This window comes from Desmodus rotundus, chromosome 10 (genome assembly GCF_022682495.2).
Source record: "Desmodus rotundus isolate HL8 chromosome 10, HLdesRot8A.1, whole genome shotgun sequence".
Taxonomy (NCBI): domain Eukaryota; kingdom Metazoa; phylum Chordata; class Mammalia; order Chiroptera; family Phyllostomidae; genus Desmodus; species Desmodus rotundus.
The window spans coordinates 50,409,600-50,434,255 of NC_071396.1; the positions used below are offsets into that span (position 1 = coordinate 50,409,600).

The 24,656-nt window shown below is 43.5% G+C and overlaps 1 protein-coding gene across 2 annotated transcripts in view; it reads right to left on the reverse strand.

Annotated features, from left to right (window-relative positions):
- SIL1 (SIL1 nucleotide exchange factor) overlaps positions 1 to 22,928 on the reverse strand; it is a 219,516-nt gene extending 196,588 nt beyond the window's left edge. The window contains exon 1 of one of the 2 annotated variants that reach the window (XM_024575306.3): positions 22,776 to 22,928. The gene's annotated coding sequence lies outside the window, so the exon portion shown is untranslated. The remainder of the gene's footprint in view (positions 1 to 22,775) is intronic. The other variant, XM_024575307.4, reaches the window with a different exon arrangement.
- Between the last annotated feature and the right edge of the window lie 1,728 nt (positions 22,929 to 24,656).

The window sequence follows — 24,656 nt, forward strand, 5'->3', positions numbered from 1 at the left end:
CTCCAAATACTCTCCCCAGGAACCTTCCCTAACAAGCCAAGTTCAATCTCACTGTTCCATGTCCTTGGCCAGCCTTTCATAGCACCTGTGGTCCCATCTGTGGCTTCTCTCCCAGATGGGGTCTAAATTCTTTTATGCCATGATAATCCTCAGAATTCACTGAGCACCTACTATGTGCCAGGCACTTAAATGTGCATTATTTCATCCTAACTGCCCAGGAAATGAGTATCAATACAACCTTATTCACATGAGGAAATTGAGTCACAGAAGTAACAGAACAAGGTAAAGAAGCTAACAATCAGCAGAAGTAGAATTCCATTCCTTTTTACAGTATACAGTACACACAGCTCACTAAATGGTGCGTGAATGAAGAGACATATAAACTCATCATGGCAACCCTCACTCCATAAATGGGGGAAAAAGCACAGGCATAGATCAAGGCCTACACACCCAGCTCTAGACACTCTCCAGGGGTGTCTGGCCCGTGGGCTGCATATGGCCCAGGATGGCTATGAATGTGACCCAACACAAAATCATAAAGTCACTTAAAACCTTTTTTTTTTGCTCATCAGTTTTCATTAGTGTTTGTGTATCTAATGTGTGGCCCAAGATAACTCTTCTTCCAGTGTGGCCCAGAGATGCCAAAAGGTTGGACACCCCTGCTCTAGACAAATATATCCTCTCATGTTCTCAGCCAATATAGGCACCAATTCAGAGACAATTAAAGGCTTTGTCTTTTCTCCCCTAACCCATCAACCCCACCAAAAGAATCAAATTAACCTTCCCCAACACCTCCACAAAACACAAGTCATTCTCCCCACCACCCCAAGACCATTGGGAAGTATTTTATTTCATATAACTAGGTACTGAACAAACCTTTACAGAAAATACCAAATAGTTTATTTTTCATGGTCTTTTTCATGTCAACCATCCTACATGGCATTTTCCAAAAGAAAAGTAACAGCAAAATCAGAGTTGTGAGTTTTTTTAAGAATAAGAGGACCCAGAGATGTTTGCTACCAGAAATGGAGACTCATGAGGTAGCACAGAGAGAAGGCTGTTCCAGGTGGTACAGTCCTAACAGAATTAGGGCTACTCCACTGAGAACTGACCACTCCCCACCCCAAGCAGGGAACAAATAGGAATCAGGGCATGCTAGGGGCCAGGGACAAGGAGGCTGAAGGAAGAGATCAAGTCAACAGTGGACATTCGATCTGGATCCCTTCTAGGAGACTCCCTAAGGTATATCCCCTTGTTCTGCAGAAGCATGACCGCACAGAAGAAGACAAATAACAGAAAAGGTGGCCACAAGACTAAGCATCTCAAAGCCAGGACCACATCTTTATACTATCCCCAGAATGGAGCCCAGCACATAGTAGACACATTAAAAAAACAAACAAAAGTTAGTAGCCAAATACCATAACAATATGAACACTTTTTATTCAGTATTTACCCTGTAAAGGAACCTGAGCTCTTTCCTGTATTCTCATTGATACTTCCCAGTAACCCTATAAGACAGAAGTATTATTCCCCAGCCTTGGCTGGTGTGGCTCAGTGGTTGACTGCCGGCCTGCAAACCAAGAAATCAATAGTTTGATTCCCAGTCAGGGCACATGCCTGGGTTGGGAGGCAGGTCCCCAGTTGGGAGCATGGGAGGGGTAACAGATTGATGTGTTTCTCTCCCTCTCTTTCTGCCTCCATCCCTCCCCCTTTCTCTTAAGATAAATAAATAAGTAAAAATCTTTTTTAAAAAAATATTATTCCCTAGTTAAAGCTAAGAAAGCTGTAAGTCAGGAAAGTGAAGTAACTTGTCCAACCTCACACAGCTTGTACGTGGTGAAGATATGACTGTAACTACAGTCTGCCCTAAGTCCAAAGGACATGCCATGCTCCTAACCACTTAGCAACACAGCCTTCCAGCTTAGTAAGTGAACAGAACAATGGGCGAGGCCACTGTACCACTGAGGGAGAACTCTGGTCTAGGGTCTGGAACCACCAACTTATGCACGTAACATTTGGTCTGACAGTGAGCGACTCTGATCCAGGCTTCTTTATGCCACAGGTCTCTCCTGTTCTTCAGTCTTCCTGGCTACACAGTGGGAAAAATAACTACAGCCCACTGCCAGCCCTCTAGACATTGGCTGCTGCCAAAAAGAGAACATACGCACACCTACATTATCCCATCACAATGGGAAACCACAGGTGCTAGCTCTGTCAACTTGGCACATCATATGTCAGGTAGCTGCTCATATCAGCGGCTTAAGTGGCCCAAGGTGAAAGAGGTAGCCCTCAGCCAGTAGGACAGCCAACAAAGGAACAGGGACACAACAGATTACAAAGGGCTCTGTAGCTATCAGTTATTAACAAGTGACAGGCCTAAAACCTCCAGGCCTTTTTCTGGGAAAGTGGGAAGGTATCAAAAGCCAAGCACCCTGAGCCATGTCTGAGAGTGGCCAGGTGGCCCCAACAACTGACTATGGGCACTGAGAGAGGACTTGGCTCAGGAGGAACAGGCAACATTTCAGGGAGTTGGTCTCAAGGCTATCATTTAGCTGACTGAAGGAAAACGAGCAACCTATTACAATAATATTTCTTTTCTGATCTTCATTCACTCCCTCATCAAAATCCACACCTGACAGAGTGATCTGTTCATACTGCAAATGTAATCACCTCACCACTAACCCCCTCCAAGACTTCCCCTGTTCCCCAGGTAAATACAAACGCCTCGCCACCGCTGACCTGGCCTGCCCTTGCCAGCCCCTCCAGCCTCATCTCATATCCATCTCTTCTCACTCTCTGTGCTCCCGCCACTTTTCCTTTCAGTTCCTCATAGTCAGGCTTCTTCATCCCCCCAACACCTACCCCAGAGCCTTTCTAAGTGCTGGGCCCTCAGGCTGAAATGCATGTAGAGTTGCTTAGTAAACACCTGTTCATTCTTCACAACTTAATTCAAGCATCATTCCTCAAGGAAGCCTTTCCTAATGCCCTATGAACCCAGAACCAAGTCAAATCTCTGTCAAATGTTCCCATGTTACCACTTTCCTTTTTTTTCTTCATATAAAATCATAAATCACGTATAAGTACATAGAAAGACATACATGCCAGTTACCAAAATATTAGTGACCGTGTGTGTGTGTGTGTGTGATTAATGTCTATGTTCATCAATACATCTTGAGCACGTATTGTATCTGACTTGGTCACAACAATATCTCTGGGCGTATCGTAGTGTCTACAATGTAACAGTTGCTGTATATGTTTGTTCACTGAAAGAACAAAATTTCAGAGAGAAATGAAGCTCTGTCAAATCAAAGGGTTCTGCTTAGAGAAGGTGTTCTCCCCTTGTGGGACATCAGGCCAAATTAGTCTTTCCCCTCCCTTCTTCATCTTTCCCAAATTTCTGACAGAAATTACCTTCTATGTCCAGTCCTTCTTCATGCTGATGGTAGCCATAGTGATAAGATGGTCTAGAGCCAAAAATAGCCTAAAAAGATCACCTTGTGTGAGTGCTCCAGGTTTCCGAAATAAAAGTCCACAGCAAAGGCCAGCCAGATAGAAACACTGAAACCTTTACTCAGTAAAGTGGCTGAGCCAAACAACTAGCAGTCTCTGAAAAAGCAAGTACTTCCCAGGGCAGGCAGTGCCCCCAAGTGAACCACCCAAAGGAAAAGGGATAGGGGAGCAAGGCTGCAGGGGACTGAGGCAGAAGCAGTATGCCGTTCCCTGAGGAGATTTTAAAACGTAACGTATCTTTTATTCTTTGGATAAAGCAGAGAGGTGCCCAAACATTAAATATCAAAGTCTCCCCTGATGAGGCAGCTTCAGAGGAGGTCTAGGATCATGGCTCAGAAAAGCAACACTATGGCCTACATAAGCTCACATAAAACTCTAATTGAAGCCATAATTCCTTACAGAAGAAGGAGGGTCTCATCCTCGCCTTTTTACTACTCAGTATAGGCAGCAGGGGGTAGGATGGGTGAAGCAGAAGCATTTACTGAGCACTGTTTAGTGGCAGGTATAGTGATTGGTACTTCAGAGACAGGATTGTTAGTGAAAAACAAATGAGATATAGATGAGCACAAAACGCAGACAGGGAGCTGAGGCTCAGCAAGCTTAAACAATCTGTCCAACTGCTAGTGAATGGCAAGGTCAGGAGCACGCCCAAGTCTGCCTGAATCCAAAGACTCTTTTCTCCTACCCCAGTGCTGCCTTTGTGGATCATCTCAGACCCAGCTCTGCTCCTCCCCACTTCATCACCTCCTTCCTAACCAGAATGGGAATGCAGCTCTGGCAAGCTCTTGGGTGAGGACAAGCTCTCTTCCATGAGCACAGCCCACCACAACCAGTATTTTTCAGAACGGATGCAGGCCAGATGTGGAGCTCAGCTCGCAGCTGGGAGTGGAGCTCATCATCTGTAGCTGTGGGGATGAGGCTGAATTTTCTGAAAATCCCAAATGGTTCCACAGAGATGAAGTCCACCTTTCTCAGAAGCCACTGCTGCTGGATGCTGGGATGGTAATCCTACAACCCAGAACACCTTAAACCAAAGAACAGTGTATGCTGGGTCACACCATGAGAGAGATAGTACCTGCAGGGTAGACAACCCCAGCTAGTCTCCATAACTCCTCTAGCTATGCAGATAGAGTAGCAACTCCATACCTGAATCGTCCACATCCACACAGCATCTCCTGCAAGGTTAAGCATTCGTTGTGTTGTAGTTCAAGGTTAACCCTTTCCCCTGCACTCATTTCAGGATGTGCCTCTTATCAAAAACTATGCCAACTGATTATTATAATGATAAGTACAATATTATTCCATTATAATAACATTATTTCACTTTTTTCCTGTACTTGACATATGTTGGCTGATAGATTTAACTGGTCCATAAGTAGTAGCGCTCTCTCCTTTCAACCAAACCTCTAGTGTGACTCCTAAAGCTAAATCTAGTTGCAGCAAATGCCTAGCCCCAGCGGCAGTAGGAAACATGGCTTATCTGGGCTCAGCCACCATTTTTTCAGTGGTCACAGTGCCAGAAACAGAGACTCACCCAGGTCCCTAATTGTTGACACACTCCCCTGCTCCTGGGAAGATGATGGAATTTGGGGAAAACACCAACCAGCAAGCACTTTATTGCTGAACACCCCAACAAGCCTCGTACTGCAGGGGGACAAGCAGTACCAAATCATAATGACACATACCACAGCAAGAGAAGAGGAAAATGCATCTCTCCACTAGGAGTCCTCAAATAAATGGTTCCCAGAGGACCAGTCTGCTTCCCCACACACACTTCTTGGCAACGGCTGGTAAAACTGGCAAAAGGGAGGGGAAGAGGGAGAGGAGGGTAGTCTTCAAGCCCCTATTCTGAAGCTGAGAAATCCATCGACCTGGCTATTGAGGCTTCTTTATCCAGGGTCCACAAAGGGCCAGAAACAAGTTCCACTTCCTGTCAGTCAAAGCCCAGAATCTGCCTGTCACACTATTTATGACAAACAAGGTAGAGAAAGATGTGAGATTCTATGACTGCAGAATATCAATATGCATGAATCACACACAAACCTTATTAAAAGGCAACCCTTAGCAACCCGAGTGAGGCTACATAAAAAACATACATGATAAAATAACATAACACTAGGAGACCAGGCTTGGCCTACTTTGTTCTCTACCCTGTTAATACACAGGGCTTTTTTTTGGGGGGGGGGGGCAGAAAGAGGGTGGAAGGTTATTTGAATCTAAATTACCAGTGAACACTGTAATCTGTGTTTAAGGAGAAAAAGAAACATTCAGGAGTGCCGCCAAGTGCAGCCCTGGCTGGTATGGCTCAGTGGACTGAGTGCTGGCCTGCTAACCAAAGGGTCGCTGGTTCAATTCCCAGTCAGGGCACATGCCTGGGTTGTGGGCCAGGTCCCCAGTAGGGGGTGTGTGAGAGGCAACCACACATGGATGTTTCTCTTCCTCTCTTTCTCCTTCCCCTCTCTCTGAAAATAAATAAATAAATAATTTTTAAGGGAGTGCCAAGTGCAGGCCGTTGGGACATGCCTGGCCTAGGCAGTAGGAGTGCATGGGGCTTCATCCTTCAGCCTCAGCCCACTGCTCTCATCACTTGGTAGTAGTCAAGCCAGCAGGCAAGACTCAGGCAGCAGAAAGGATCATGGTCCCCTAGATCTGGGGAAAAGACTGCCTTCTCAGAAGGAAATTAGTATGAAGCAACGAAGAGTGAACAAGAATAGTCATCCACAGAAGTAACCCATCCAAAGAGAGGATTTGGAGATGTGTTACTGAGGGCAGGGACCATATCTGTCTCACTCACCATTATATTCCCTATTCCCATAGCCAAGCAGCACTTAATACACAGTGAGTGCTCAGCAAAGAACTGTAGGTTGAATGGTAACCAGAGAGACTCCTTATGTTGGAAAGGATTGATGAGAGCTAGAATCTGCAAAGAATACATTGTATTCTTTGTATTGGTACTTTACCAATGTACCAATGTATTGGTACCAAATGTATTGGTACTTTTTTTGGGGGGTCTTTTTAATTAAACTTATTGGGGTGACACTGGTTCATAAAACCATACAGGTTTCAAGTGTACAACTCAACCAATCATCATCTACACACTGCATCAGGTATCCCTTGCCCCAAGCAATGTCTCTTTCCATCCCCATTTTCCCTCTTTGCCCACCTCCACCTACCCTCCACTCCCCATGTCTGTTTCTACGTTTTATATATATATTTCTTTAATCCCTGCACCTTCTTTCATCCAACCCCCAGCCTCACTCCTTTCTGACAGCTGTCAGTCTGTCCCATGTATCCATGCCTCTGTATCTATTTCGTTTGTCAGTTCATTTTGTACATTAGAGTCCACACATAAGTGAAATCATATGGTCAGTCTTTCTCTGACTGGCTTATTTCACTTAGAATAATAATCTCCAGGTCCATCCACGCTGTCACAAAAGATAAGATTCCCCCTTTTTTTTTTTAATGGCCAAGTCCACTGAGTAAATATACCACAGCTTTATCCATCTATATACTGATGGACACTTGGGCTTTTTCCAGATCTTAGCTATTGTAAATAATGCTGCAGTGAACATAGGGGTGCATATGTTCTTCTGAATTATGTGTTTTGGGCTTCTTTGGATCTATTCCCAGAAGTGGAATCACTGGGTCATAAGGCGGTTCCATTTTTAATTTTTTGAGGAAACACCATGCTGTTTTCCACAGAGGCTGCACCAGACTGCATTCCTACCAACAGTGCCCTAGGGTTCCCGTTCTTCCACATCCTTGCCAGCATTTGTTGTTTGTTGATTTATTGATGGTAGCCATTCTGGCCAGTGTGACATGATATCTCATTGTAGTTTTAATTTGCATTTCCCTGATGATTAGTGACAGTGAGCACCTTTTCATTTGTCTATTGGCAATCTGTATGTCCTCTTTGGAGGAGTGTCTATTCGGGTCCTTTGCCCATTTTTCAATGGGGTTGTTTGTTATCTTGGTGTTGAGTAATATAAGTTCTTTATATATTTTAGAAATTCGCCCTGACTGGTGTAGCTCAGTAGGCTGAGTGTGGGCCTGCAAACCAAAGGGTCACAGGTTCACATCCCAGTCAGGGCACATGCCTGGGTTGCAGGCCAGGTCCCTAGTAGGGGGCGTGCGAGAGGCAACCACACATTGATGTTTCTCTCCCTCTTTCTCCTTCCCTTCCTCTCTCTCTAAAAATAAAATCTTAAAATTAAAAAAAAGAAATTAACCCCTTATCAGATCTATCATTGGTAAATATGTTCTCCCATTCGGTGGATTCCCTTTTTATTTTGCTGATGGTTTCTTTTGCTGTGCGAAAGCTTTTTAGTTTGATGTGGTCCCACTTGTTTATTTTTTCCTTTGTTTCCTTTGCTCTAGGAGATATATTGGCAAAAATATTGCTGAGAGATGTCTGAAATTTTATGGCCTATGTTTTCTTCTAGGATCTTTATGGTTTTGTAACTTACATGTAAGTCTTTAATCCATTTTGAGTTTATTCTTCTGCAAGTTGCTGGTCTAGTTTCATTTTTTTGCATGCATCTATCCAATCTTCCCAACACCATTTATTGAAGACACAGTCTTTGCCCCATGGTATATTCTTGCCTCCTTTGTCAAATATTAATTGACCATAAAGGCATGGGTTTATTTCTGTACCCTCTATTCTATTCCATTGATCTATACTTCCTGTTCTTATGCCAATAGCATGCTGTTTTGATTACTACAGCCTTGTAGTATAGTTTGATATCAGGTAGTGTGATACCTCCAGCTTTGTTTTTCTTTCTCAAGATTGCTCAAGCTGTTTGGGGTCTTTTTAGGCTCCATATAAATTTTGGGAATATTTGTTCTAGTTCTGGGAGATATACCATTAGTTGACTCTGTAGATTGCTTTGGGTAATATGGACATTTTAATGATGTTAATTTTTCCTATCCATTAACACTGTACAAGCTACTACTTATTTGTATCTTCCTCAATTTCTTTCTTCAATATCTTATAATTTTCCAAGTACAGGTATTTTACCTCCTTGATTAAATTTATTCCTAGGTATCTTATTGTTTTGTTACAATAGTAAATGGGATTGTTTTCCTTTTTTGATATATTTTTTATTTTATTTATTTTTTAGAGAGAGGGGAAGGGAGGGAAACATCGATGTGTGAGAGATACAGCAGTCATTTGCCTCTCGCATGCCCCCAACTGGGGACTTGGCTCACAACCCAGGCATGAGCCCTAACTGGGAATTAAACCAATGACCTTTCAGTTCACAGGCCAGCGCTCAAACCGCTGAGCCAAACCAGCCAGGGCTGGGATTGTTTTCTTAATTTCTCTGATAGTTTATTATTGGTGTATTAAAAATGCCACCAATTTCTGAATATTAATTTTGTATCTTGCCAAATTAATTTATTAGATCTGGTATGTTTTGACGGAATCTTTAGGGTTTTCTACATACAACATCATGTCATCTGCGACTAATGACGGTTTTACTTCCTCCTTTCTAATTTGTGCCTTTTATTTCTTCTTCCTGTCTGACTGCTTTGGCTAGGACTTGCAGAACTATGTTGAATAAGAGTGGTGAAAGTGAACATCCCTGTCTTGTACCTGATCTTACGGAAAAGAAAGAAACATTTTGATCAAACTATTGGGTTGGCCAAAAAGTCCATTTAGTTTTTTTCATAAAATAAAAGATACATTTTTCATTTCAACAATAACTTTATTGATTTGAATATGCTGAGTATGTCAGCTATCTCCCATGTGGTATAACATTGACTGTTCTCAATTAATGTCTCGATTTGATCGCTATCAACTTCAATTGGTCTACCCAACCCTGGACTATCATCCAGCATGAAATCCCCAGCACAAAACTTCACAAACCACTTTTGACACATTTGATCAGTCACAGCACCTTCTCCATATACTGCACAAATCTTTTTTGTGGTGTTTCAGTTGCATTTTTACCTTTCTTGCAATAAAAAAGTATAACATGCCAAAAATGTTACATTATTTTCTTCCATCTTCAACATTAAAATGGCTACACAAAAATTCTCCAGTTTTGCTGTTTTTTTTAAATGCATGCTGATATGACAGATGTCACAATACAATCTAACAAAACTGTTTCAAATGAAGTTAAAGACAACTAAGCCCTATTAGAGCCATCTTACAGAAAAACAACCAAACTTTTTGGCCAACCCAATACTATGTAGCCCTAAAAGGACTATGCTACAATGAGAGAAGAGGAGAGGGAAGGAAAGAAGGGACTATATGGGGCAAAATATTTTACCTAGTGCTTACAATGTGTGTGTGTATATGTGTGCACGTGCGTGCATGTGAGTGTCTGAAAACCACAGGGGGGTTACAGATGAAGAAATAGGAGCAGAGATTAAGTAACTCATCTGAAGTCTCACAGCTAGTACATGGTTTAAATCTGGGTATAGCTGATGATATAGCCAAGAGCTTTCCACATACTTCACCTTCCCGTCATTCAGGGGTGAGCTGACTTCCCAGATAACCTTCCCTATAGAGGAGACAATGCTCCTACCTGTCCACACAAACCAAACTACGCAGTCATGTTTCTTAGAGTTAGTTAACTAGAACTGTGACTTGATGGTCTCATGAATTTCTGTTCTTCAGACAGCCCACTAAAACTTAAACCTGGGTGAACTAACTGAGTTTCCAGACCTACAAAGCTGCCTAACCAACCAGTGACAGCCTAACTAAGCCATTAGCTGGTACCTATCTCTGGGACAACTCTCTTTGGAATAGCCAACCTGAGCATGATCTGTACGTGTCCCCAACGAGTCCTCTTCAAAGATTGCAAAGGAGGTACCAGGAGCCTCTCCTACTCTATGCTGTGACAGTAATGCACAGAATTCTCTTTAAAAGTAATCTAATTCTGATTTAAGTAGGAATAGAGAGGGTAAAATGGATTTCTGCTTTGGCTTCAGTAGCAAATAGAGCCTTCCCTCCATGTTGCTTGCTGCCTCTCTGGAGCTTCCAGAGACCTTCAACCACCAGGACGTCAGGGGCAGCAGAGTAGAAAAGGCATAATATAATATCCAGTGTTGTATTCTGAAGAGACCAGTGGTGAGAATCAGCTAGTGTTTCTAATGGAAGTGAATACTCTGGACAAACTCGAGGGAAGCAAAGTAAAACTAAAATATACTGCCTCTCTCTCAGGGTTGTCTGTTTATTTTGCCTCCTGTATGAGGGCTTTCATCAGTTAACATTGTTTTGTTTTGAAGTGTAGGAAATCTGATGATTCACCCAGGTGCACAACAGCTGCTGGGAAGACTTGTGGGAAGGGGCCACCGGCAAAGGCGGGCTGTGTGTGGTGAGGAGGGTCTCCCAGGGGTGACCTACATGTCAAGCCATATGTTGTCAGGATATTAATCCAAATCTATCTTGTGCAACTTACAGCGTTTACTCTCTTGGGATGTGGAGCATTAAATTATATCCAAGGACTACATGAGTCCTTCCGATTCTCTTCCACACTTACTTCTTTGCCAAAAGGATTTGTAACCTGGAAACAAAGTCCTCTGCCTAATAACAGCAATAATACTCAGCAAGGAATAGGAAACCAAGCTGTCAATTCAAGCTTCCCTGAAAAGAACTGCACCAGTGAAGCCTTACCCTGTCTAGAAAAATGGAGAAACCTATACTATTGATCCCTTTTCCCAGAGAACACAGGCATACATAACATCAGAGTCCTAAGAGAGAAAGGCTTGAACCAAATGAGGGAACACTACAGCTCCACTCCTGCCCCAACTAAAACAACTCTGGAAACCCATGAGAGAATTGCAAAAAGAGAAGACTACCTCACTATTGCAAGAGCTAATAGCAAAGGGCCTGAATATGAAATAAGGCTACCTGGATTAGTCACTGCTCTACCCTGACTAGCTGTATGACCTTAAGTCATTTAAATTCTTCAAACCTCAATCTTTTACCTTCATAAAATGTCAATGTTGTGAGGACCGGATAAAATAACGTATTTGGAAGCCCTTTAAAAACAGTAAATTATTGAACACACTTTAGGCCTGTTATTCCAAAGACTGCTGGGTGAGAAACCCTAAGACACTTCTGGGGAGCTCAGAGGCAAACTGTCACCCAGAAGAGGCACTCTACAGTGACTGGGTATAGAAATCTGTAGAGAAATTCACACTCAGGAATAAAGTGAGAACAGAGTGACTTTCAAGAGGAGATACATTTGGGTCTGCTCAGGTACATTTGAAAAACAAGAACAGCCCTGGCTGGTGTGGCTCAGTGGATTGAGCGCTGGCCTGCAAACCAAAAGGTTGCTAGTTTGATCCCTGGTCAGGGCACATGCCTGGGTTGCAGGCCAGATTCCAAATTGGGTGGGGGGGCGGGGCGGGGCGGGGGGGGGGGGCGGGGTGAGAAGCAACCAATCAATGTGTTGCACATAGATGTTTCTCTCCCTCTCTCCCTCCCTTTCTCTCTCTCTAAAAATAAATAAATAAAATTTAAAAAGTAAGAACAATATATGCATATGGTTCCAATTTGAAAAAGCACACAAAGGTATACAGTGAAAGTCAGTCTCCCTCCCTCCCCATTCTCCAGCTACCCAGGGCCCCTCACCACAGACAACCACTCTTTCCAGTCTCTCATGTATTCTTCCAGAGATACTACAATCAGCTAGTTTCTGCTCAGATGGGGACACGACTGGTGGCAACACTTTTGAGACCCAGAAGGTACTGCCAAGCAAGTAAGCACTGTTGGGGGCGCTTAGGGTCTATGAAAAGATCAGGACAGCCAGAGGATAAGATACTGCCCTGCAAAAAGTTCCACAGGGGTCCAGATTTCCTTCTGGCTACTATCCTTCTTTGCCCCTTGGCTGGCCTCTATTAGGCAATAATTTTGTATAATGTAATCCCCTGTCGGTTGTGTTTATTCACCCAGAGTGCCTTCTCAGAGGAGCCATTAACAGGGATGGAAGTAGGAACAATAGTCAAACCTGCCTCGGTGGAGGCTGGGCAAAAAAGGGCAAAAGTCACAAAAGTCCCTGAGTCAGCATCTTTTTAGGGACAGAATACAAGGGAGAACAAAACCTAGACCGTAGATGGGGCTACTCAGGACTCAGTTGAAGAGACTAATTCACTAGTCACAGAACACTACAGGACACTCAAGACTACAGCTAGGCTTTCACCAAAACTCCCTGAAAAGCATTCAGGCTATGACCTCCTCTCCCTTTCTCCTTCCACAAAAAACTTAAATGTGTAAAATCCAGCCTCTACCCTTTCTGCTACCTAGTGGCAGAAAGGTCACAAATAGGTAGCTTATAGGTCAAATCTGGACCATAGATGTGCTTTGGTAGTCCCTCGGGTTTCACATAAATCTGGATTTCTGGCTTCTCTTATAATATGAAATGATGGGGCCATAGAGCCACACTCACGCATGACAATGATAGGGTGAGTAGCAGCTGCCCCCACGGAACATAAGAGCACTCCAGTTTGACAGAGGCCAATCATTCCCTAATGCCTCACACTGACTATTCCCTACCTGGTCCTGAAAACATCTGAGTTGAAGACCTCTGGCCAGTGAGTGACAAAGGAGGCTGATCAACTGGTAAACACAATAGCTGGCCAAATAGCAGGACTCCTGCATTCACAAGCATTTACTAAACGCCCTCTATGAGCCAGGAACTATGCTAGGGGTTGGGTACACAAAGAAGAATAAGGGATGCAGTGCCTGTCCTCCAGGAATTTCTAATCCAGTAGGAAAGATATAAGACTTACTCTTAAGAATAGAACTGCTTCAGACACAAAGGGAGTCCAGCATGCCAGACTCGCTATGGCTGGGGACCAAGGAATGCTTCAGGGAAGAACTGGGATTTGAGCAAGATGGTTACCACTCGTCAGGCTTTCACGTACTCATTCATCCAACAAGTATTTATGATGTCCGTGTTACACTCAGCATTATGGTGCAGACACAAAGTAAAGCATAGTCAATGTCCTTGAGAAACTCACATAATAAGAGACAAAATAACTAACCAGGATAAAGTATGCTGAATTCTATAATCAAAGAGTTGCTATGGGGATACAAATAAGGAGGTCCCAGGTGAGGATTCCTGAAGAAGGCAACTGTGCAGCATAAGGTAGGAAATTAAGGAGAGGGTACTCTGGGCAAAAGAACTGGCAGAGACACAAACATATGAGGCATGCTTAGAGACTACATGGACCAGCTTCTCAGGAGCAAAGTGTACACACAGGTAACGGTAGAGGATGTAATTATAGTGGCAGAACAGGAATACTCCACAATAGGCATGAAACACTAAGACAACTGAAACGTTGGAATTTATTCAGCAGCCAGTGGGTGCCACTGAAGGCTTCTAAGCATAAATGTTCTCTACCAGCACTGTGTTTAGGAAGACCCCAAGGGGCAATGGAACACAATGTCCTGGAGGAAGCTGAAGCAGGAGATAGGAGGAGGTTCATGTCCTAACTCTAGGGAAGTTAGGGAAACAGGAGGAGCAGTGTAAGACTATGTGAGCTAGATACTGCCATGTGCTTGCAAAAATTTAAGACAACGGCATTTCTTTGAAAACACTTTTTAATTCCTATTTTTACCAATTCAGATTGGTCTTCCCCCAAAATAGTGTTTTCATTTGTTTCATTCAGAGAACGCACAGGCTATAGTTATGGTGCTCGAGTTTTTTAAAAACTCAGCTTGAGATCAATATAATTGTGGGGTAGGAGATTCAGGGGCTTTTTCCCACTCCCCCCGTCCATTGCTAAACTGGACCAGTTGTAAATTTCAAAGGGAAAGAGAGTCAACTTGACAAAGTCAGATCAATGTATTTACTTGTGCCTCCCACACCTTGCACTGGACCAGAAATGGACATACAAATGAGAAGAAAGCCATGACAGATGTCAAAGTTCCCTCAATGAGCTCATTGCTTCATGTCTGGCTGAAGAGCAGAGGCAAGAGACAAGAACACATTGTTGGAAAGCCCCACGCAGGACCAGACAGTCCTGCTCCATTAAAATCCCGACGTCAGCCCTGGTTGGTGTGGCTCAGTGGATTGAGCACCAGCCTGCGGACCAAAGGGTCACTTCTCAATTCTCAGTCAAAGCACATGCCTGGGTTGCAGGCCAGGTCCCCAGTGGGGGCATGTGAGAGGCAACCACACATTGATGTTTCTCTCCCTCTGTTTCTCCCTCCTTTCCCCTCTCTCTACAAATAAACAAAAATCTTTTTTAAAAAAATTCCCGACGTCAGCCCTGACTGGTGTGGCTCAGTGGGTTGGGCGTCATCCTGCAAACCTAAAGGTCACCGGGTTTGATTCCCAGTCAGGGCACATGCCTGGGTTGCAGGCCAGGGACCAGGAAGGGAATGTGCAAAAGGTAACCAATCAATGTTTCTCTCCCTCTCATTCTCCCTCTCTCTGAAAATTAAATAAATAAAATCCCCATGTCAGACACTGCCCAGGACACAGGGCCTGCTGGCTAGCTCACTGGTTAAAGAAAGCCTCAAAAAGGTGAGAAATGAATGGAGAAAGGAAGGTGACAGCAGAGAAGCTGCAAAGTTCCTTCCTATTCACAACTTTCAGTTATTCAGAATGAGCTGGCTGTGAATATTGATATGAATGATAAACCAACCAACAAAGAAGGCAATGACGTAATGGTTAAGATAAAGCTTACTTGATCAGCATAACTTTATCCTCTAACCAAGTCCTGGGTCAGGAACTGTCAACTGCTGCTGTTGACAGTACACAGCACTCACACTGTGCTGGAGAAGTACTTTCCATATGTATTCCCTCAGTTAGTTCTCAAGATGGCTACAAAAGTAACCATTACTATTCCCATTCTACAGAGCATGAAGTTAAGGCTTAGAGAAAATAAGTGACTTCTTTCCATCTAACAACTAGCAAATAGATAGCAGAATATGAAACCAAGTGAGCTGACTCCAAAGTGTTTTAAACCACTCTGACCTACCAATTCATTCCTTCTGTTTTTCTTTTAGACATGTATTAAAGGTTTGCTTGGGTCACCACAAAAAGGTCCACTGATACCCTGGCCCCATTCTCTACAGAACACAGAGCAGTCTGGCCTAAGAGCTATTTGTTTCTAAAATGGAGAAACTTCAAATCTCTTTTCTCAGGGGTAACAGCAAGAGGAAACACTTCAACGCAAACAGGAGAAATAGTCAGCAGAGGGGCCTTCTCCCCCTCTAGAGATTTTTCACTGCAATAGCCTCTTGCATCTTTACAAGGCTTTAAATAATTCTAACAACTTCTATGGCCACCCTCTGTGAGGCCTTTGGCTTGAGCCTCAGCTCTGCTACTAATACACTGGTGGCCCTAAAAAAGGTACACGACCCATTTCATTTCTCTGGGGCTCAGGTGTGTCATCAGTAAAATAAGAACCCATCAAACGCAAAACTACAACAGTGAGCAATGACAGACCTAAAAGACTACCTCCTGACTCTTCACTCACGCAAGGAACCACGAATGAACCAGACGCAACCTTGATGTCTGCAACGAAATTGACATAAAGACCCCAAGGATGATCTCTTCCAGCCCAGATACACGATTTTAGACTTCAGCAGCTGGGCCCAAGGATGGAGACCTTGCTTCATGAATACAATCAAACTGAATACCCCATGAGTATCAGATAGGGAGGGTCACAAAAGTCAACCTTAAGTACCTTGCTTAGGACCTGCTGGCCCCTTACGCCTCCAAGGCTTCCTACCCACTGGATTCAAAGCATGACCAATCAATCTTATATCTATTGACTGTCCTATTGTACTTTATATAACCTGCAGTGAACTGAAGCCTGCTGGTCTTCTAGAGTTCGGTCAGATGGCTGGTGCCCACCTTGGAATCCTCACAGAAATGTAAGGCATATGTATGAAACTATTGTCAGAAGTAAAGAAATGTCCATTTAAAATGGCATTAGTCTTCCTCACCAGAACTTCAGGATGCATCTCATATTCTTCCAGTTTCTAGAACGCCTCCCCTCATAAGATAGAAGAGGCAGAATACTTGCAGAGAGAGAACTGACTAGACATGGATCAGTTCAGTGACTGCTGTGATGTCCCTATACCTGTGATGATAATAAGTGGTAATTAAAAGGCATAATCAAGATCTCCCTCCCTCTGTGAAGGCATAGCCAGAAAGCAGACCTCAAAAACACACCCCTAACCATTTCTCTATGGATATGGCATGTGACATGAGCCAAACATCAGACACTACCCAAAGGCTCCAAGTTCCAGTCCAGGAATACCTGTGCCAACACAGGAGGCTCAGCTATGAAAAAAGAAGAGGAGGCAACAGAGAAGCAGATGGTAAATGGACCACCTCAAAAGTCCAAGATCTGAAAGAAAATAAATAAAGGACACACTTCATTGCACCAGCCTTTTTGGAAAAGGCCAGGTAAAAATCATCCCTCCCACCTTCACCTACATCCCATTGCTTCTCAAATTCTCTTAATAGTATTAGGCTTTGAGACAATATGAATAACTTCACAAGAGGACAAAAAACTGCTCTGAATTATTAAGAATATCAATAAGCAAAACAAAAGTGTCATTCTTACCGATCCTTATGCTCATGAGTATATAATGGCTAAGAAGTTTACTCTTTCAGTTATACTCTATACACAACATGCTCAGCAATTAGAAACAGCTCAGCTGGTTGGAAAATGGATATACAGGGTGGGGCAAAAGCAGGTTTACAGTTGTGAGTATGCAAAACACAGGGCTTATACTTGTATTATTATTTATTAATTATATTATTTTCCACATGAATAACTATAAACCTACTTTTGCCCTACCCTGTAGTAAGGACACATTCACAGCTCTGAACCTCCTAAAGGCCAACTAATGGAAATCTTTCCATGACAACCAGCCATGGCTTAGCCACAGCCAGCCTTCTCACAAGAAGCCCACACAGGAAAGGGTAACAAGGACACTAGCCCTTAAGGCATTCCCACCATGGAAAAACAGTAAGTAAGCTCTTCAACAGCAAGAACTTTTTCACATTAGTGTCCCCAGCATCTTCCACTGGGCCTGGCACCTAGTAGGGCCTTGACAAAATAAACTGAATGGTCAAATGCCTTTCTGATGACTGCAGACACCCAGGTGGGGGTGGGGAGGCAGTAGCACAGTGCGACAGAAAGAGCTCTGGAGTCAGAACTGAGTTTAAAGCCTGGCTACAGCAGACTTAAATCACTTAACCTCACTGAGCCTCCGTTTCTTCATCTATAAAATGGGAATACCAACTGTCTTAGAAGGCTGATGTGCGAATTGGATGAGATAAAAGTTTGTAGTAATAGCTGGATCTACTAGATAAAAAACAAGCCTTGATGACTGTATTAGAGAGAGAATATAAGACATGCACTCTCAGTGAGGGCAATATCGCCCCCAAGGGGGTGAAAATTGATTGTTGGGGAAGAAAAATCTTAGATATTGAAACAGTTTGTGGTCCTCCAAAGGGCCAAAGTACATAAACAGGTACATAATATATCTGTGGTATTAAAATTCAGTTGGTTTGGGGGGCGGTGCCAATTAGGAAAAGTCTCAAAAAGTGATAATGAACAAAAGTTTAAAAAACACGATGTACAATACAAAGGGCAGACTCAGTTTCCATAAGGACAGTCATTAATTTGCATAACAGTCACAGGTAGGGTGATCAACTTGCACTGGTTTGCCCCAGACTTTGCACTAAAGTCCCACATCTGGGAAATCCCTCAGTCCTGGGAAAACTAGGATGATTGTTCACCTTCCTTATAGGAGAGATCAATACAGGCATTAAATTTCACAAATGAGGCGACTCCAAGAAACATGATGGATTTATAGCAGTCATGAAGGATTTATAGCATTCCAGCAGCATTTCTGAACCAAGACTGAAATATGCCATTTGACGAGCCCTAGGCTCAGGCATTGGCATGGAATTTTTACTCATTCACTGACTATGCCACTTCGGTCTTGTTATGGGCTGTTTGTGTCCACCCCCAAATACATATGTTGAAGCTCTAATTCCTAATGTGATAGTATTTGGAGGTGGGCCTTTGGGAGGTGATTAGGGTTAGATAGGTCATGTGGGTGAAGTGAAGCCCAATGATGGGATCACTGCCCTTATAGACAGATGACCAGACAGGAGCTCACTCTGCTCTGAGCCATGTGACGGTACAGCAGGAAGGCGGCTGTGAACCAAGAGGAGGGCCTTCATCAAGACCCTGAGCATACCAACCTCCAGAACTGTAAGAAATAAATGCTTGTTATTTCAGCTACCCACTGTGTAGTATTCTGTTACAGCAGCCCGTAACTTACTAAAACACTTCTCAATGCTTCAAACACCAAAGCCAAGGGCGCTATTAAGAAAATGAGGGCAAGACCATCAAGGGTATACATATCCAAAAAGCCACTAAGTATCTGAAAGATGTCACTTTACAGAAGTAATGTTGGCCATTCCATCACTACAATGCTAGAATTGGTAGGTGTGCCCAGGCCAAACAATGGGACTGGATACAAGGTCAGTGGCTCAAAAAGAGTGCTAAATTTTTGCTGCACCTGCTTAAGAGTGCAGAGAGTAATGCTGAACTTAATGGTTTAGATGCAGACTCTCTGGTTATTGAGCACATCCAGGTAAGCAAAGCTCCCAAGATGGAGGCAGAACTTAAAGAGCTCATGAATGGAGTAACCCATATATCAGTTCTCCCTGCCACACTGTGATGATCCTTACTGGAAAACAGCACATTATTCCTAAACCAGAAGAAGAGTTTGCACACAAGAAAAAGATATCCCAGGCAAAACTATAGAAACAAAAAACTTATGGCCCAGGAATAAATTCAGCATAAAATAAATGCTAATAAAAGCAAAAAGCAGGAAATAAAAAAAGAGAGAGAGAGAGAATGGGGGCAGACATGACCAGCCATCACAACCATACCTTTGCCAATGAGCTGCCTCAGGGAATCTGAAAAAACCTCAAGTCTGGGCTGAACATAATTAGTTATATTGCTATTGAAGTCTCATTGTCTAGAAGGTAGAAAATTGTACAAGTGAGGACACCAGGTATAAACCCTTAACAAACCACAAAAATTCTGGGAGACTCCTCTCATGTGTCCTGAGCGGCCTGAATCTTTTAGAGGTGTTTGTCCCAAAGACAAACTCAACTGTTGCTGATGCTGGGAATCAGAGGCCACCCTAAGACCCACCTGAATAGTGACAGGCTCTTCTCCTCCCCTACTCAGCAGTGAAACCCTTGGTGAAAGTGAATAAAGAAAAGGGCAGAATATTCCCTTACACCACATACAATTAAAGTAAGCAGCTCTGTGTTGTGGGAGACTAAGGCAGCCTAAAGCCAACTCAGAAAAGCATAAAGTATTCATCCTCACTCACTCAGAAAGAAAAAGATTAGCTCCGCAAGGACACATCTCCAAATTGACACACGAAGTCTGGGAGCTAGAGAAGCCTGTGCTACAGAGCATGATCTAAGCACCATCTGAGGCCCCAGAAAAAATCCCCAGGAATACACAACCAAAGGGATGGCACTCTAAAAATGTTGAGATTAGCCGTCCTGAAAAGAGGCTTACTCCAATACACTGGCAGACAGCCTCTGCAGCAAAGCTCCACTTAAAAAAAGATAGAATGTAATGGAGAAAAAGAACAAGAGGCAAGATGAGAAGAGCATGAATCCACAAACAAAATGAAGAGAATTCAAAGGCATCTATTTGCAAAAACATGCAACTTGCTTTTAGAGATTCCCATTTTTTAATATTCTTAATAACAAATCTTCATTCTTTGATGGTAAAAACAGATATTGCATTCCTATATCCCGAGAGCTTTCATGTGAATGTATTACCTCATTTAATCACTAATCAAAGTATTTTTTTAAGATTTTATTTATTTATTTTTAGAGAGAGGCAAAGGAAGAGAGAAAGAAAGGGAAACATTGGCCCATAACCTAGGCATGCACCCTGACTGGGAACCGAACCTGCAACCTTCTAGTTTGCAGGCCGACGCTCAGTCCACTGAGCCATACCAGCCAGGGTCAAAGTATCTTTTTTTAATTTGAGAGTATGTTTATTAAAGCTGGGGACTGTGAAACAAGAAGGGTCTAGGATAGAAGAAATGACAGGAGAGAGCCTAGGTGGGCTACTTTGGCTGTCCAGGAACGTTATAGGAAAAAAGTGAGCCAAGGCAGGTCTGCTGTCAGCTAACTGGAGAGTCAGAGAAAAGGGGGGTCTTAGAGACAGGTTCAGAGGGTTAGCTGGGGATGAGCTGCCATTACCCACGGATTCCCTAGATGCCAAGTCTGGTGGGGACCCTCAGAGCAGTGATCCCCAACCTTTTTGGCACCATTTTTATGCAGTGGAAAACCAAACCTAAGAGATGAAATAACTTGTCCAAGGTCATACAGATAATAAATTATAGACTCAGAATCAAAACTCATGTTTGCCACACTCCCAAAAAGCATTATGTCCACTTCGAAAGAACTGTTAACTCATCTGTAGACAAGTCAGGTAACAAAGTTTATCAACCACACCATTTGGAATTTTAAAAAAATTTTTAATACAGCATGGTGTCATGTAGTAATGTCTCTGAAGACCATTTCAGAAGTGAATTTTCAAAACTGCTTTAGAAAATGGCCATATCGCATAAGCGATGCCACCCTCAACCCCCACCACCCACACCTACACATATTACTCCAAGGAGAACAACACTTATTGAAGGGTTAAGTTCTGGCATGTTTATTTTAAAATCCATTTTGTTAACTTTTCAATTTCACTTAATTTTTTGGTGTCAATGAAACACCAGGGCTCAAAACTGGCCTCTGCAGAGAAGCAAGTAATAGCTGGTCTTCAAAGACAGTAGAAAGGGTTAACAACGCAGGAATCAGAGTAACTTTTCGTTCCTAGGCTACCTCATCACTACTAACATATTCCCTATTCCCACCATCTGTAAAATGGGGCCAATCTTTTCTGTAGCCAATTTCATCTGAACACTATGTGTTCGCATATTAAATTCACTAAATATCCAGAAGGTTAAAATAAATCTGATGTGACAATACCTTCCTTAAAAAGTAAGACCCATGTTCTCAACTAAAATCACAAACCTAGCCTTGATCCATGTTACACAAACATCAATCCTGATATCCTCACACCCTGGCTTCCAGTAAAATCCCAACCAATCTCCAAACCTGGCTATATTTTTATCAAAAACGAAAAAAGTGTGGGTAGGGTGAGAGCTAAAAAGACACAGATACAAAACATCTTTTACACTGTCAAAACAAACTGTTTATAAACATATCATTTCTTCTCTTAGCAAACATGGAGGATTCATTTTCCTCCTGACTACATAGTCTGGGTTAATATAACGACCCCCCTCCAAAAGCACTTGGCAGTTTTGTTTAATTGAGGTCAGAAAGCCAGCTGGGTTTCATTGAAACCAGGCATCGAAAAATATTAGAAAACTGATCTTACATGAGTCCCCAATATATTTTTTAAAGGCACCAAATGGCCTTCGAGCTCTTAGAGTGCAAAGGGAAGCCCCCACTGGCCTCACAAATGTTGGGCATTTCCTGACTCCTGGTTTTTCCCACCTTAAGTCACAGGACAGGGGCTCATAGATGAACTGATTCTCTCCTGTCTTCTGAAGCAGAGAATCTCAAAGTGAGGATTCTGGCACCACCTGAATCAGAACCACCTGAGAATTGCAGGTGCCCAGGCTGTGCTTTATCCGAAACACCTGAGTTGAGGCCAGGGCTACACACAAACTCCAATGTGATTTGACACACAATCAAAGTCTGTAACCCCCACTTTAAAGCAAGTCTTTCTCTACCAGGACAAAGAAAAACACAAGGTAGGAGTGGAAATACCATGGGGGTTAAGGCGTAATTCCATACGGGGAAGAGACAGCAAAGGTCTCAACCTAGAACAAGTGTCAACACTGGAGCCATTCGATAGAGGCACAAACTGAGGCCGAGGGAACAGGAAAGGAAACTGTAACAGATGCGGAGCCAAAAAGCCAGTCTCAGACGCCCACTGCCTCGTCTCCTGACATATAGGAAGGGCTTCTAGAGACCTTATGAGTGGGGAAAAGTAGCGAAAGCGGCCGTTGGGCTGACAGAACAGATCTGCAGACACTACTGAGGAGCCCAGGGCCCACGTGGACGTCCCGCTCTGAAGACACTAGGGGTGGATGCGTGGGGACCCCAGCACAGGGCTGGGAGGGCTCAGGGGCCGCTGGCAGGAGGAGGCCTGGGTGGTGCCCTGAGCCCCCCCGCCCAGCTCCAGGGACGGGCGGCCCCCACCGCCCCTACCTTCGGCTTCCCGTCTGGCAGCCGAGGGGTAGACACAACCCCCACAATTCCAGGCGGCTGCAGCGTCAACCAGCTCCCGATGCGCAGACGCGGCGGTGACTGTCTGAACTTGCGAGCGTGCGGCTATTACGTCACTCGCCGACTCACCCAATTGCCACCTTCCAGAAAAGCAAGCAGTCGCCTCACTGCCCTAGTGGCACTATAATTGTTAGCCCCGCCTTTTCCGGTTTTTGTTAAGTCCCACCCCCTAGCGTCTCTTTTCTCAAACTTCCTGGGACGTTTTTCGCCTAATCACTCCGCCAGACTGAGCGATGTCTAGAAGAGATGGCCACGGACTTGATTTTGCTAGACCAAAATTGTACTTCGAAGTTTCTTATCCGATTGCCTAACACCCTAATTTCTTTCTACGGGAAAGATTCTCAGAAAGAAACTGGAAGGTGTGGAGAGTACAATTAATTAAGCTGTTGTGTCTTAGTTTGGGATAAAGCCAAGAGTCTGAAACAATAAATAGTCCTTTGAAAATTCATGCAGAATAGGTCACCTGCAAGTCACCTCCTTTATATGTGTGTGAATTGTGTGGTTTTTTGATAACCAAATATTTTAAAAATAAAAATCACCTGTGCCGCTAATGTGCACTACCCCTGAATAGGTGTCTACTGCTTACATACACATTGTACTTATTTATATAACTTTGTAAGATCAGATTTACCTTCCCCTTTTAATACATGAGGAAGCTGAAGCTCAAAACGGTAGAAGGATTTATACAAGGTCAGACAGTCAGAAAGTGATAGAACTGGAAATTCAAGCCACATTTGGGTGCCTCCAAAAGTCCTGTTCTTTTCCCATGTTACTGTTAAGCCTTCACCTTGCCTCACTTGACCAAGCGCTTGAGGGGTACTCTCTCAAGCCCTCAGAGTGCAGATAGTGATACCTGGTCATTCAGGACTGAAGAAAAGTATCATCCCCAAATAGCAAGAATTCCCCCAAGAGCAAGCAAAATAAGAAAAAAGAAACAACCCTGTCACTAGCATTCCTTTCCCTTTTCTATGTTATTATGTGAGCTTCTAAAAATTTATTTATTTTCTCGATTTTGTTTACTTCAACCAGGTGCAAAACTGACTTTGCAGCCACTAAACAAACCTTGGTCAGTAGCCTGGGGTGGGAAAACAAGCCCCTGGGCAATAGCTGAGTGAGTAGTGCCAGTTTTTTAGAAAGGTCTAGATAGGACACTTCCCTGGGGCTGGGTGGAAACATTCAGGAGATCAGTGAGAGAAGTAGCTGGACCCAGGAATAATCCTAGCTTCCATCACTGCCTAGCACAATAAAGTGTGGCTCAGTGGATAGAGTGCTGGCCTGCAAACTGAAAAGTTGTCAATTCAATTCCCAATTGGAACACATGCCTGGGTTGTGGGCCAGGTCCCTAGTCAATGTTTCTCTCCCTCTCTGTCTCCCTTCCTTCCCCTCTCTCTAAAAATAAATAAATAAAATCTAAAATTTAGGTACTACTTCCAGCCAAGATGGAGGCATAGGTAGACACACTGTGCCTCCTCACACAACCAAAAGGACAACATCAAATTTAAAAACAAAAAACCAGACCTGACAGAAAATCCAACTGTGTGGAAGTCTGACCACCAAGGAGATAAAGAAGAAACATTCATCCAGACCGTTAGGAAGGGCAGAGACAGGCAACAGGGTGGAGAAGACTCCAGGCTAGGCTGCGGCTGGAAGACTGCAGCAGGCAAGGCAGTGGCTAGCAGACTGGGCGGTCTCACATTCTCGTGCAGATAAACTGGGAGGAGCAACTGGGGAACGAGACACACTGCGCAACCCAAGGTTCCAGTGCAGGGAAATAAAGCCTCAAAGCCTCTGACTGCAAACACC